We start from the raw sequence: 14764 nt of genomic DNA, 5'->3' as shown, positions 1-14764 counted from the left end.
CCTCCAGTTCTTGCCTCTTGCGCATCCCCGATTTTAATCGCTCCACCTTTGGCAGCCATGCCTTCAGCTGCCTGGGCCCTAAGCTCTGGAATTCCCAACCTAAACCTCTCCATCTCTCTACCATTCTCTCCTCCTTTTAAGAAGCTCCTTAAAACCTACATCTTTGACCAAGCTTTTGGTCACCTGTCCTAATATCTCTTTCTGTGGTTCAATATCAAATTTTGTCTGATAATCACTCCTGTGAAGCGCCTTGGAACATTTTACTATGTTAAAGGTTCTATATAAATGCAAGTTGTTGTTGTTGTTGAGGTAGTGCTGGATCTAGTTCTAGGTAATGTCAGGGTAGGGAACATCTAGGAAACAGTGACCAGAACATAATTAAATCCAAAATAAAAGTGAAGAGGAGAGTGAACAGTCAAAGATAAAGGGACTCGATTGGGACCAACCCAGATAAATTGTATACAAAATTTGGTGGGTAAGACAGTGAACAAACACTAGGAAAGTTTCCAACAGAAGGTGGTCAGGGTACAGACTGGACGTGTTCTCTTAACGGAGCTGCAGGTAGGGCTGGATGAATAGAGTCAAATTAAATGGGACTTAGAAAAACTTAGGATACATTAAGGGCGAATAATACAAAAGAACAGTAAACGGAAGCAGAAAAGATTAGAAAGGCTAAGAGAAGGTATGAAGGAAGAGTAAATAAAGAGAAAAATAAATGGGGCCAATTCAAGATGAGAGGAAAAAATCTTCATATGGTGGTGACAGCCAATGAGTGGATGGGGCCGGTGGGTAGAGATGGATCCCTGTAGCACTTCAGGTTTCCTTCGGGCGGGGGGGGGGGGGGGGGGGGGGGGGGGAGTTCAGATTGATTGAATATTGTTGAGGGGCACGGAGTACAATTTGAAGAAAGTTTTTAATTAATTCACACCTATATTCAAATGGCTTCAGGGGTTGAAGTATAGAGTTTGAAAATTCCCTTGTTTTGTGAAATGTTGGGTCCAGGATGTATTGCTGCTCCTTCTCGATCCTGACTTGAGCCGAGCTGGGCTGTGGTCTTCAGCTGCCCATCAGACACCATTGCTCAGGAAGCACAGCTGCAAATGTGACGTGTCCTTCAGTGCACAGATGATGTGGCACTGGAGGTTTCTGCTGACGTCCCTCACTGGATTAGCACGTGTGGATGATGAATGCAGCTTTCAGGAGCAAGACAGCGCCCCTCTCTCCCAGGTATATTCCTTCCCTGAAGAATAGTTGCCCAAAGAAAGAAAGAACTTGTATTTATATCGCGCTATTCACAGCCTCAGGACGTCCCAAAGCCAATGAAGTACTTTTGAAGTGTAGTCACTGTTGAAAGATAGGAAATGTGGCAGCCAATTTTCACAAAGCAAGATCGCACAAACAGCAATGAATAATGACCAGATAATCTATTTGTGATGTTGGTTGAGGGATAAATATTGGCCAGGACACGGGGAGAACTCCTCAGCCCTTCTTCCAATAGTGCTGTGGGATCTTTACACCCACCTGAGAGGGCAGACGGGACCTCAATTTAATGCGTCATCCGAGAAGACAGACCCCGGACGGTGCGGAGCTCCCCCGGGACAACCCCCAACCCCCGGACAGTGCGGAGCTCCCCCGGGACAACCCCCAACCCCCGGACAGTGCGGAGCTCCCCCGGGACCCCCCCCACCCCCGGACGGTGCGGAGCTCCCCCGGGACACCCCCACCCCCCGGACGGTGCGGAGCTCCCCCGGGACCCCCCCCCCCACCCCCGGACGGTGCGGAGCTCCCCCGGGACCCCCCCCACCCCCCGGACGGTGCGGAGCTCCCCCGGGACCCCCCCCACCCCCGGACGGTGCGGAGCTCCCCCGGGACCCCCCCCACCCCCGGACGGTGCGGAGCTCCCCCGGGACCCCCCCCACCCCCGGACGGTGCGGAGCTCCCCCGGGACCCCCCCCACCCCCGGACGGTGCGGAGCTCCCCCGGGACACCCCCACCCCCGGACGGTGCGGAGCTCCCCCGGGACACCCCCACCCCCGGACGGTGCGGAGCTCCCCGGGACACCCCCACCCCCGGACGGTGCGGAGCTCCCCCGGGACACCCCCACCCCCGGACGGTGCGGAGCTCCCCCGGGACACCCCCACCCCCGGACGGTGCGGCGCTCCCCCGGGACACCCCCCACCCCTCCCCCGGACGGTGCGGCGCTCCCCCGGGACACCCCCCCCCCCCCCCCACCCCCCGGACGGTGCGGCGCTCCCCCGGGACACCCCCCCCCCCCCCCACCCCCCGGACGGTGCGGCGCTCCCCCGGACACCCCCACCCCCCGGACGGTGCGGTGATCCCCCGGGACACCCCCCCACCCCCCGGACGGTGCGGCGCTCCCCCGGGACCCCCCACCCCACCCCCCCGGCCGGTGCGGCGCTCCCCCGGGACCCCCCCACCCCACCCCACCCCCCCCCCCCCCCGGCCGGTGCGGCGCTCCCCCGGGACCCCCCACCCCACCCCACCCCCCCCCCCCCGGCCGGTGCGGCGCTCCCCCCGGGACCCCCCCCCCCCACCCCCACCCCCCCCGGCCGGTGCGGCGCTCCCCCGGGACACACCCCCCCCCACCCCACCCCACCCCCCCGGCCGGTGCGGCGCTCCCCCGGGACCCCCCACCCCACCCCCCCCCCCGGCCGGTGCGGCGCTCCCCCGGGACACCCCCCCCCCCACCCCACCCCACCCCCCCGGCCGGTGCGGCGCTCCCCCGGGACACCCCACCCCACCCCCCCGGCCGGTGCGGCGCTCCCCCGGGACCCCCCACCCCACCCCACCCCCCCCCCCCCCCCGGCCGGTGCGGCGCTCCCCCGGGACCCCCCACCCCACCCCCCCCCCGGCCGGTGCGGCGCTCCCCCGGGACACCCCCCCCCACCCCACCCCCCCGGCCGGTGCGGCGCTCCCCCGGGACCCCCCCACCCCACCCCCCCGGCCGGTGCGGCGCTCCCCCGGGACACCCCCCCCCCCCCCCCCCGGGCCGGTGCGGCGCTCCCCCGGGACACCCCCCCCCCCCCGGCCGGTGCGGCGCTCCCCCGGGACACCCCCCCCCCCCGGCCGGTGCGGCGCTCCCCCGGGACCCCCCCCCCGGCCGGTGCGGCGCTCCCCCGGGACCCCCCACCCCACCCCCCCCCCCGGCCGGTGCGGCGCTCCCCCGGGACCCCCCACCCCACCCCCCCGGCCGGTGCGGCTCTCCCCCGGGACACACCCCCCCCCCCCCCCGGGCCGGTGCGGCGCTCCCCCGGGACACCCCCCCCCCCCCCGGCCGGTGCGGCGCTCCCCCCGGGACCCCCCCCCCCCCCGGCCGGTGCGGCGCTCCCCCGGGACCCCCCCCCCCGGCCGGTGCGGCGCTCCCCCGGGACCCCCCACCCCACCCCCCCCCCCGGCCGGTGCGGCGCTCCCCCGGGACCCCCCACCCCACCCCCCCCCCGGCCGGTGCGGCGCTCCCCCGGGACCCCCCACCCCACCCCCCCCCGGCCGGTGCGGCGCTCCCCCGGGACCCCCCACCCCACCCCCCGGCCGGTGCGGCGCTCCCCCGGGACCCCCCCACCCCACCCCCCCCCCGGCCGGTGCGGCGCTCCCCCGGGACCCCCCACCCCACCCCCCCGGCCGGTGCGGCGCTCCCCCGGGACCCCCCACCCCACCCCCCCGGCCGGTGCGGCGCTCCCCCCGGGACCCCCCACCCCACCCCACCGGCCGGTGCGGCACTCCCCCGGCCGGTGCGGCACTCCCCCGGGACCCCCCCCCCCCCTCCCCCGGGACCCCCCCCCCCCCCCCCCGGCCGGTGCGGCGCTCCCCCGGGACCCCCCCCCCCCGGCCGGTGCGGCGCTCCCCCGGGACCCCCCCCCCCGGCCGGTGCGGCGCTCCCCCGGGACCCCCCCCCCCCCCCCCCCCCCCCGGCCGGTGCGGCGCTCCCCCGGGACCCCCCCCCCCCCCCCCCGGCCGGTGCGGCGCTCCCCCGGGACCCCCCCCCCCCCCCCCCCCCCCGGCCGGTGCGGCGCTCCCCCGGGACCCCCCCCCCCCCCCCCCCCCCCCGGCCGGTGCGGCGCTCCCCCGGGACCCCCCCCCCCCCCCCGGCCGGTGCGGCGCTCCCCCGGGACACCCCCCCCCCCCCCCCAGCCGGTGCGGCGCTCCCCCGGGACCCCCCCCCCCCCCCCCCGCCGGTGCGGCGCTCCCCCGGGACCCCCCCCCCCCCCCCCCCGGCCGGTGCGGCGCTCCCCCGGGACCCCCCCCCCCCCCCCCCCCGGCCGGTGCGGCGCTCCCCCGGGACCCCCCCCCCCCCCGGCCGGTGCGGCGCTCCCCCGGGACCCCCCCACCCCCGGCCGGTGCGGCGCTCCCCCGGGACCCCCCCACCCCCGGCCGGTGCGGCGCTCCCCTGGGACCCCCCCACCCCCGGCCGGTGCGGCGCTCCCCTGGGACCCCCCCACCCCCGGCCGGTGCGGCGCTCCCCCGGGACCCCCCACCCCCGGCCGGTGCGGCGCTCCCCCGGGACCCCCCACCCCCGGCCGGTGCGGCGCTCCCCCGGGACCCCCCACCCCCGGCCGGTGCGGCGCTCCCCCGGGACCCCCCCCATTTACACGGGCACCATGCCAAAGCTTGTGTGAAGCAGTCGGTTAACTTTGTTCCTTGAAACAAATTGGCAGCATTTTTTTCTGTATTTTTTTTATATGGAAAATAGGAGCAAGAGTAGGCCATTCAAAATGATCATGACTGATCGTCTAACTCAGTACCCTGCTCCCGCTTTTTCCCCATATCCCTTGATCCCTTTCGCATTAGGAAATATATCTATCTCCTCCTTGAATATATTTAATGACTTGGCCTCCGCTGCCTTCTGTGATAGAGAATTCCACAGATTCACCACCCTCTGAGTGAAGAAATTTCTCCTCATCTCGGCTCTAAATGGCATACCCCATATCCTGAGACTGTGAACCCTGGTTCTGGACTCCCCAGCCATCGGGAACATCCTCCCTGCATCTAGTCTGTCTAGCCCTATTAGAATTTTATGTTTCGATGAGAGGGCAGACGAGACCTCATTCTTCTAAACTCGAGTGAATATAGGCCGAGTCGACCCAATCCCTCCTCATACGTCAGTTCTGCCATCCCAGGAATCAGTCTGGTAAACCTTCGTTGCACTCCCTCCATGGCAAGGACATCCTTCCTCAGATAAGGAGACCAAAACTGCACACAATACTCCGGATGTGGTCTCACCAAGGCCCTGTATAACTGCAGTAAGACATCCCTGTTCCTGTACTCAAATCCTCTTGCAATGAAGGCCAATATACCATTTGCCTTCCTAACTGCTTGCTGCACCTGAATGCTCGCTTTCAGCGACTGGTGTACAAGGACACCCAGGTCTCGTTGCACCTCCCCTTTTCCCAATCTATCACCATTCAGATAATCTGTCGTTCTGTTTTTACATCCAAAGGGGATAACCTCACATTTATCCACGTTATACTGCATCTGCCATGTTCTTGCCCACTCACCCAACTTGTCTAAATCATATTGGAGCCTCTTTGCATCTTCCTCACAGCTCACATTCCACCCCAGCTTTGTTTCGTCTGCAAACTTGGAAATGTTACATTTAGTTCCCTCATCCAAATCATTGCTATATATTGTGACTAGCTGGGGCCCAAGCACTGATCCCTGCGGTACCCCACTAGTCACTGCCTGCCACCTGGAAAAAGACCCGTTTATTCCTACTTTCTGTTTCCTGTCTGTCAACCAATTCTCAATCCATGCCAGTATATTCCCCCCAATCCCATGTGCTTTAATTTTGCACACTAACCTCTTGTGTGGGACCTTATCAAAAGTCTTCTGAAAATCCAAATACATCACATCCACTGGTTCTCCCCTATCTATTCTACTAGTTACATCCTCAAAAAACTCCAGTAGATTTGTTGAGCATGATTTCCCTTTCATAAACCCATGCTGACTTTGTCCAATTCTGTTAATGCCCTCAAGTGTTCTGTTATCACCTCCTTTGTAATAGACTCTAGCATTTTCCCCACTACTGATGTTAGGCTAACTGGTCTGTAATTCCCTGTTTTTTCTCTCCCTTTTTTAAATGTGGGTTACATTTACCACCCTCCAATCTGAAGGAACTGTTCCAGAGTCTATAGAATTTTGGAAGATGATCATCAATGCATCCACTATTTCCAGGGCCACTTCCTTTGGTGCTCTGGGATGTAGATTATCAACTGGGGATTTGTCAGCCTTTAGCCCCATTAATTTCCCTAGCACTTTTTTTTTACTAATACTGATTTCCTTCAGTTCCTCCCTCTCACTAGACCCTTGGTTCCCTAACATTTCTGGGAGGTTATTTGTGTCCTCCTTTGTGAAGACAGAACCAAAGTATGTGTTTAATTGTTCTGCCATTTCTTTGTTCCCCATTATAATTTCTCCCATTTCTGACTGTAAGGGACCTACATTTGTCTTCACTAATCTTTTTCTCTTGACATATTTAGAGAAGCTTTTACAGTCAGTTTTTATGTTCCCTGCTAGTTTACTCTCACTCTGTTTTTCCCTTCTTAATCAATCTCTTTTTCCTCCTTTGCTGAAATCTAAACTGCTCCCAATCCTCAGGCTTGCTGCTTTTTCTGGCAATTTTATACGTCTCCTCTTTTGATCTAATACTATCCCTAATTCCTTTTGTAAGCTACGGTTGAGCCACCTTTCCTGTTTTATTTTTGCGCCAGACAGGAATGAATAATTGCTGTAATTCCTGCACACGTTCTTTAAAATATTAGCTATTGCCTATCCACCGTCATCCCTTTTAGTAAAGTTCCCCAATCTATCATAGCCAACTCGCACCTCATACTTTCGTAATTTCCTTTATTTAGATTCAGGACCCTAGTTTTGGATTCAACTATTTCACACTCCATCTTAATGAGGAATTCTATCATGTTATGGTCGCTCTTCCCTAAGGGACCCCGCACAACAAGATTGTTAATTAATCCTTTCTCGTTGCACAATACCCAGTCTAGGATCGCCTGTTCTCCAGTTGGTTCCTCAACATAATGGTTTAGAAAACCATCACGTACACACTCCAGGAATTCCTCCCCCACAGTATTATTGCTAATTTGGTTTGACCAATCTATATGTAAATTAGTCATCCATGATTATAGTTGTACCCTTCTTGTATGCATCTCTAATTTCCTGTTTAATGCCCTCCTCTACATCTCCACTTCTGTTTGGGGCCTATAGACAACCCCCACCAACGTTTTCTGCCCCTTGGTGTTTCTTAGTTCCACCCATACAGATTCCACATCGTGATTTTCCGAGCCAATAAATTTCCTCACGACTGCATTGATTTCCTCCTTTACTAACAAAGCTCCCCCACCTCCTTTCCCTTTTTGCCTGTCCTTCCTAAATATTGAATACCGAATAATCGCAACTATATCATACCCGTTAATTCATCTACCTTATTGCGAACGCTCCGTGCATTAAGACACAATGCCTTTAGACTTGTCTTTTTAAGATTGCTATTCATCTTAGTATTATTTTGCACTATGGCTCTATTTGTTTTTCGCCCTTGTTTTCTCTGCCTTCCACTATTGCTTCTTCCCTTTCTGTCTTTTATTTCTCCCTCCTCCGTCTCCCTGCTCAGGTTCCCATCCCCCTGCCATTCCAGTTTAAACCTTCCCCAATAGCACTAGCAAACACCCCCGCGAGGACATCGGTCCTGGTCCTGCTCGGGTGTAACCCGTCCCGCTTGTACAGGTCCCACCTTCTCCAGAATTGGTCCCAATGTCCCAGGAATCTAAATCCCTCCTACATTCATCTGGTCTATTCTCCTGTTCCTATACTCACTAGCACGTGGCACTGGTAGTAATCCTGAGATCACAACCTTTGAGGTCCTACTTTTTAATTTATCTCCTAACTCCTTAAATTCACCTTGCAGGACCTCATCCCTTTTTTTTTTAACCTATGTCATTGGTACCGATATGGACCACGACTACTGGCTGTTCACCCTCCCCCTCCAGAATGCCCTGCAGCCGCTCCGTGACATCCTTGACCCTAGCGCCAGGGAGGCAACATACCATCCTGGAGTCACGTTTGCAGCCACAGAAATGCCTATCTGTTCCCCTTACAATTGAATCCCCTATCACTATAGCCCTGCCACTCTTATTCCTCCCCTCCTGTGCAGCAGAGCCACCTGTGGTGCCCCGAACCTGGCTCTTGCTGCTTTCCCCTGATAAGTCATGATGTGGAGATGCCGGTGATGGACTGGGGTTGACAATTGTAAACAATTTTACAACACCAAGTTATAGTCCAGCAATTTTATTTTAAATTCACAAGCTTTCGGAGATTTTCTCCTTCCTCAGGTAAATGTTTCAAGATCTCCTTGAAGCCTACGCATTTATACATATTGAATAATACATGGTGTTTACAGACTGCCCCTGCAACTGCCCGTTGCCAAGGCAATCACCGTGTTCAGACAGAGGGGTGTCATCTGCAGAACCCCCGAATACACATTCAACAAAAAAACAAACAGGGAAAAAAAACAGAGAAAAAAAAACAGAGAGAGGCAGAAACATCCGGAAGGCAGAGAGAGCCAGCAAATGACCCATTATATTAAAAACAGATAACATTTGTTCGCTGGTGGGGTAACGTGTAGCGTGACATGAACCCAAGATCCCGGTTGAGGCCGTCCTCCCCTGATAAGCCATCTCCCTCAACAGTATCCAAAGTGGTATATCTGTTTGAGAGGGAGATGGCCCCAGGGGACTCCTGCTCTACCTGCCTAGTCCTTTTACTCTGCCTGGCGGTCACCCATTTCCCTTCTGCCTGCGTAATCTTTACCTGCGTTGTGACCACCTCACTGAACGTGCTATCCGCGATAGTCTCAGCATCGCGGATGCTCCACAGTGAATCCACCCGCAGCTCCAGCTCTGAAATGTGGTTAGCCAGTAGCTGCAGCTGGACACACTTCCTGCACACATGGTCGCCAGGGATACTGGTAGTCCATGACTTCCCACATAGTACAGGAGGAGCATATCACGGGTGCGAGCTGTGCTGCCATGACTTGCCTTAGATTTACACTGCGTTCACCTCTCAGACTCTCCTCCCGCTTTCTGAACTGAATTCAAACTCTCAAACTGCCATTGTGAGATTTGAACTTGCGCTCTCTGGACTATTAGTCCAGTAGCATTGTCACTACGCTACTGTACTCGACCCGGATGGTACTCTGGACACATACTCCCTTTCTTTGGCTGTTTCTTTTTCCATTTTCTCCTCCCCCACCTCTCACCACAAAGTGCTGCCTCTTGTTAGGAGTTTGATTCCACAGGACTTGCTGGCCTCAGTACCATGCCCAAGTTGTCACTGTTCGTGAGTGAATGGCAGTGGGCTATTTGATTGTGGGGGCATCACAACTGATCTGGTCCAAAGTCCATGTATTGACACTTACCAGCAGGGGTCACTGGACCAGGAGTAGGAACTCTGCCTGATTTCTGTACCGGTGACTGGCCTGTTGGAGTTCGTGTATCTCTGATTATAGTTTTTTTTTAATATTCGTTCATGGGATGTGGGCGTCGCTGGCGAGGCCGGCATTTATTGCCCATCCCTAATTGCCCTCGAGAAGGTGGTGGTGAGCCGCCGCCTTGAACCGCTGCAGTCCGTTTGGTGACGGTTCTCCCACTGTGCTGTTAGGAAGGGAGTTCCAGGATTTTGACCCAGCGACGATGAAGGAACGGCGATATATTTCCAAGTCGGGATGGTGTGTGACTTGGAGGGGAACGTGCAGGTGGTGTTTTTCCCATGTGCCCGCTGCTCTTGTCCTTCTGGGTGGTAGAGGTCGTGGGTTTGGGAGGTGCTGTCGAAGAAGCCTTGGCGAGTTGCTGCAGTGCATCCTGTGGATGGTACACACTGCAGCCACTGTGCGCTGGTGGTGAAGGGAGTGAATGTTTCGGGTGGTGGATGGGGTACCAATCAAGCGGGCTGCTTTATCTTGGGTGGTGTCAAGCTTCTTGAGTGTTGGAGCTGCACTCATCCAGGCAAGTGGAGAGTATTCCATCACACTCCTGACTTGTGCCTTGCAGATGGTGGAAAGGCTTTGGGGAGTCAGGTGGTGAGTCACTCGCCGCAGAATACCCAGCCTCTGACCTGCTGTCATAGCCACAGTATTTATATGGCTGGTCCAGTTAAGTTTCTGGTCAATGGTGACCCCCAGGATGTTGATGGTGGGGGATTCGGCGATGGTAATGCCATTGAATGTCAGGGGGAGGTGGTCATTGCCTGGCACTTATCTGGCGCGAATGTTACTTGCCACTTATGAGCCCAAGCCTGGATGTTGTCCAGGTCTTGCTGCATGCGGGCTCGGACTGCTTCATTATTTGAGGGGTTGCGAATGGAACTGAACACTGTGCAATCATCAGCAAACATCCCCATTTCTGACCTTATGATGGAGGGAAGGTCATTGATGAAGCTGCTGCAGATGGTTGGGCCTAGGACACTGCCCTGAGGAACTCCTGCAGCAATGCCCCGGGGCTGAGATGATTGGCCTCCAACAACCACTACCATCTTCCTTTGTGCTAGGTATGACTCCAGCCACTGGAGAGTTTTCCCCCTGACTCCCATTGACTTCAATTTTACTCGGGCTCTTTGGTGCCACACTCAGTCAAATGCTGCCTTGATGTCAAGGGCAGTCACTGTCACCTCACCTCTGGAATTCAGCTCTTTTGTCCATGTTTGGACCAAGGCTGTAATGAGGTCTGGAGCCGAGTGGTCCTGGCGGAACCCAAACTGAGCATTGGTGAGCAGGTTATTGGTGAGTATGTGCCGCTTGATAGCACTGTCGACGACACCTTCCATCACTTTGCTGATGATTGAGAGTCGACTGATGGGGCGGTAATTGGCCGGATTGGATTTGTCCTGCTTTTTGTGGACAGGACATACCTGGGCAATTTTCCACATTGTCGGGTAGATGCCAGTGTTGTAGCTGTACTGGAACAGCTTGGCTAGAGGGGTAGCTCGTTCTGGAGCACAAGGCTTCAGCACCATAGCTGGGATGTTGTCGGGGCCCATAGCCTTTGCTGTATCCAGTGCACTCAGCCGTTTCTTGATGTCACATGGGGTGAATTGAATTGGCTGAAGACTGGCTTCTGTGATGGTGGGGATTTCGGGAGGAGGCCGAGATGGATCATCCACTCGGCACTTCTGGCTGAAGATGGTTGCAAACGCTTCAGCCTTGTCTTTTGCACTCACGTGCTGGACTCCGCCATCATTGAGGATGGGGATGTTTGCAGAGTCTCCTCCTCCCGTTAGTTGTTTAATTGTCCACCACCATTCACGACTGCAGAGTTTTGATCTGATCCGTTGGTTGTGGAATCGCTTAGCTCTGTCTATAGCATGTTGCTTCCGCTGTTTAGCATGCATGTAGTCCTGAGTTGTAGCTTCACCAGGTTGGCACCTCATTTTTAGGTACTCCTGGTGCTGCTCCTGGCATGCTCTTCTACACTCCTCATTGAACCAGGGTTGATCCCCTGGCTTGTTGGTAATGGTAGAGTGAGGAATATGCCGGGCCATGAGGTTACAGATTGTGCTGGAATACAATTCTGCTGCTGTTGATGGCCCACAGTGCCTCATGGATGCCCAGTTTTGAGCTGCTCGATCTGTTTTGAATCTATCCCATTTAGCACGGTGGTAGTGCCACACAACACGTTGGATGGTGTCCTCAGTGTAAAGACGGGACTTCATCTCCACGAGGACTGTGCGGTGGTCGCTCCTACCAATACTGTCATGGACAGATGCATTTGCGACAGGTCGATTGGTGAGGACGAGGTCAAGTAAGTTTTTCCCTCATGTTGGTTCGCTCACCACCTGTCGCAGGCCCAGTCTGGCAGCTATGTCCTTCAGGACTCGGCCAGCTCTGTCAGTAGTGGTGCTACCGAGCCACTCTTGGTGATGGACATTGAAGTCCCCCACCCAGAGTACATTTTGTGCCCTTGCTACTCTCAGTTCTTCCTCCAAGTGGTGCTCAACATAGAGGAGGACTGAATCATCAGCTGAGGGAGGACGGTAGGTGGTAATCAGCAGGAGGTTTCCTTGCCCATGTTTGACTTGATGCCATGAGATTTCATGAGGTCCAGAGTCAATGTTGAGGACTCCCAGGGCCACTTCCTCCTGACTGTATATCACTGTAACGCCACCTCTGGTGTGTCTGTCCTGCCGGTGGGACAGGACATACCCAGGGATGGTGATGGAAGAGTCTGGGACATTGGCTGAAAGGTATGATTCTGTGAGTATGGCTATGACAGGCTGTTGCTTGACTAGTCTGTGGGACAGCTCTCCCAATTTTGGCACAAGTGAGCAGGACTTTGCAGGGCTTGGTTTGCCGTTGTCGTGTCCGGTGTCTAGTGGTCCGATGCCGGGTGGGCCATCCGATTTTATTCTTATTATGACTTTTCGTAGCGAGATTTTAGAACTGAGTGGCTTGCTAGGCCATTTCAGAGGGCAATTAAGAATCAACCACATTGCTGTGGGTCTGGAGTCACATATAGCCAGACCGGGTAAGGATGACAGGTTTCCTTCCCTAAAGGACATTAGTGAACCAGATGGGTTTTTACGACAATCCGGTAGTTTCATGGCTACCATTACTGATACTAGTATTTTAATTCCAGATTTTTATTTAATTAATTGAATTTAAATTCGCCAGCTGCCGTGGCGGGATTTGAACTCATGACTCTGGATTTTTAGTCCAGGCCTCTGGATTACTAGTCCATTAACATAACCACTATATTACACAGGTACCTCCTTCTCTGTCAGAGAGATGTCTCCTAGGTACTCCCAGTGTGCATAACTATAGATTCAGCTCACAGTGTGGGGTTAGTATATTTCTTCATTACTCTACATTTCTACCAGGTTCGAAGAAAGATTTGCATTTATAGCCTTTCACGACCTCAGGATGTCCCAAAGCCCTTTACTGCGAATGAAGTATTTTTGAAGTGTAGTCACTGTTATAATGTCGGAAACACAGCAGCCAATTTTGTGTACATCATGCTCCCACAAACAACAATGAGATATAGAACAGATCATCTGTTTTAGTGATGTTGATTGGGGGATAAATATTGTCCAGGATAAGTGCCACATGGTAGGCTTGTCATCAAAGTTGAAACCCATGGAATAAAAGGGGGCAGTGGCAGCATGGATATGAAATTGGCTAAGTGACAGGAAACAGAGAGTAGTGAAGGGTTGTTTTTCGGACTGGAGGCAGGTATACAGTGGTGGTCCCCAGGGGTCGGTGCTGGGACCACTGCTTTTCTTGATCTATACATTAATGACTTGAACTTGAGTGTACAGGGCACAATCTCAAAATTTGCAGATGACACAAAACTTGGAAGTGTAGTAAACAGTGAGGAGGATAGTGATAGACTTCAAGAGGATATAGACAGGCTGGTGGAATGGGCGGACAAGTGGCAGATGAAATTCAATGCAGAAAAGTGTGACGTGATACATTTCAGTAGGAAGAATGAGGAGAGGCAATATAAACTAAAGGGTACAATTCTAAAAGGGGCACAGGAACAGAGATATCTGGGGGTGTATGTGCACAAATCGTTGAAGGTGGCAGGGCAGGTTGAGAAAGCGGCTAAAAAAGCATACGGGATCCAGGGCTTTATAAATAGAGGCATAGAGTACAAAAGCAAGGAAGTCATGATGAACCTTTATAAAACACTGATTTGGCCACAACTGGAGTATTGTGTCCAGTTCTGGGCACCGCACTTTAGGAAAGATGTGAAGGCCTTGGAGAGGGTGCAGAAGAGATTTACTGGAATGGTTCCAGGGATGAGGGACTTTAGTTTCGTGGATAGGCTGGAGAAGCTGGGGTTGTTCTCCTTAGAGCAGAGAAGGTTGCCAGGAGGTTTGATGGAGGTATTCAAAATCATGAAGGGCCTAGACAGAGTAGATGGAGAGAAACTGTTCCCATTGGCGGAAGGGCCAAGAACCAGAGGACATAGATTTAAGGTGATTGGCAAAAGAACCTAAGGCGACATGAGGAAAAACTTTTTTACACAGCGAGTGGTTAGGATCTGAAATGCACTGCCCGAGGGGGTGGTGGAGGCAGATTCAACCATGGCCTTCAAAAGGTAAGTACTTGAAGGGAAATAATTTGCAGGGCTACAGGGAAAGGGCGGGGGAGTGGGACTATTTAGATTGCTCTTGCAGAGAGCCAGCACGGACTCGAATGGCCGCCTTCCGAGCTGTAACCATTCTATGATTCTGGGAGACGTGAGTCTTGTGATGTGAAACCATTGGCTGAGATTTTCAGTATATATTTTACCTTTTCTCTGTGAGTCATGGAAAGTTACGGCCCTGAAGGAGGCCATTTGGCCCACCGTGTCCGTGCCGGCCGAAAAAGAGCTATCTAGCTTCATCCCACTTTCCAACACTTGGTCCGTAGCCCTGTAGGTTACAGCACTTCAGGTGCACATCCAAGTACTTTTTAAATGAGTTGAGAGTTTCTGCCTCTACCACCCTTTCAGGCAGTGAGTTCCAGGCCCCCACCACCACTCTGGTTGAAAAAATTTCTCCTCAGCTCCGCTCTAATCCTTCTACCAATTACTTTAAATCTCTGCCCCTGATCACTGACCCCTCTGCTAAGGGAAATAGGTCTTCCCTATCCATTTTATCTGGGCCCCTCATAATTTTATATACCTCCAATTAAATCTCCCCTCAGCCTCCTCTGTTCCTAAGTAAACAACCCCAGCCTATCCAATCTTTTCTCATAGCTAAAATT

Source organism: Heptranchias perlo, unplaced genomic scaffold, assembly GCF_035084215.1.
Source record: "Heptranchias perlo isolate sHepPer1 unplaced genomic scaffold, sHepPer1.hap1 HAP1_SCAFFOLD_752, whole genome shotgun sequence".
Classification (NCBI taxonomy): Eukaryota; Metazoa; Chordata; class Chondrichthyes; order Hexanchiformes; family Hexanchidae; genus Heptranchias; species Heptranchias perlo.
The sequence above is the reverse complement of the archived record's forward strand: the minus strand, read 5'-3'. Positions refer to the sequence as shown.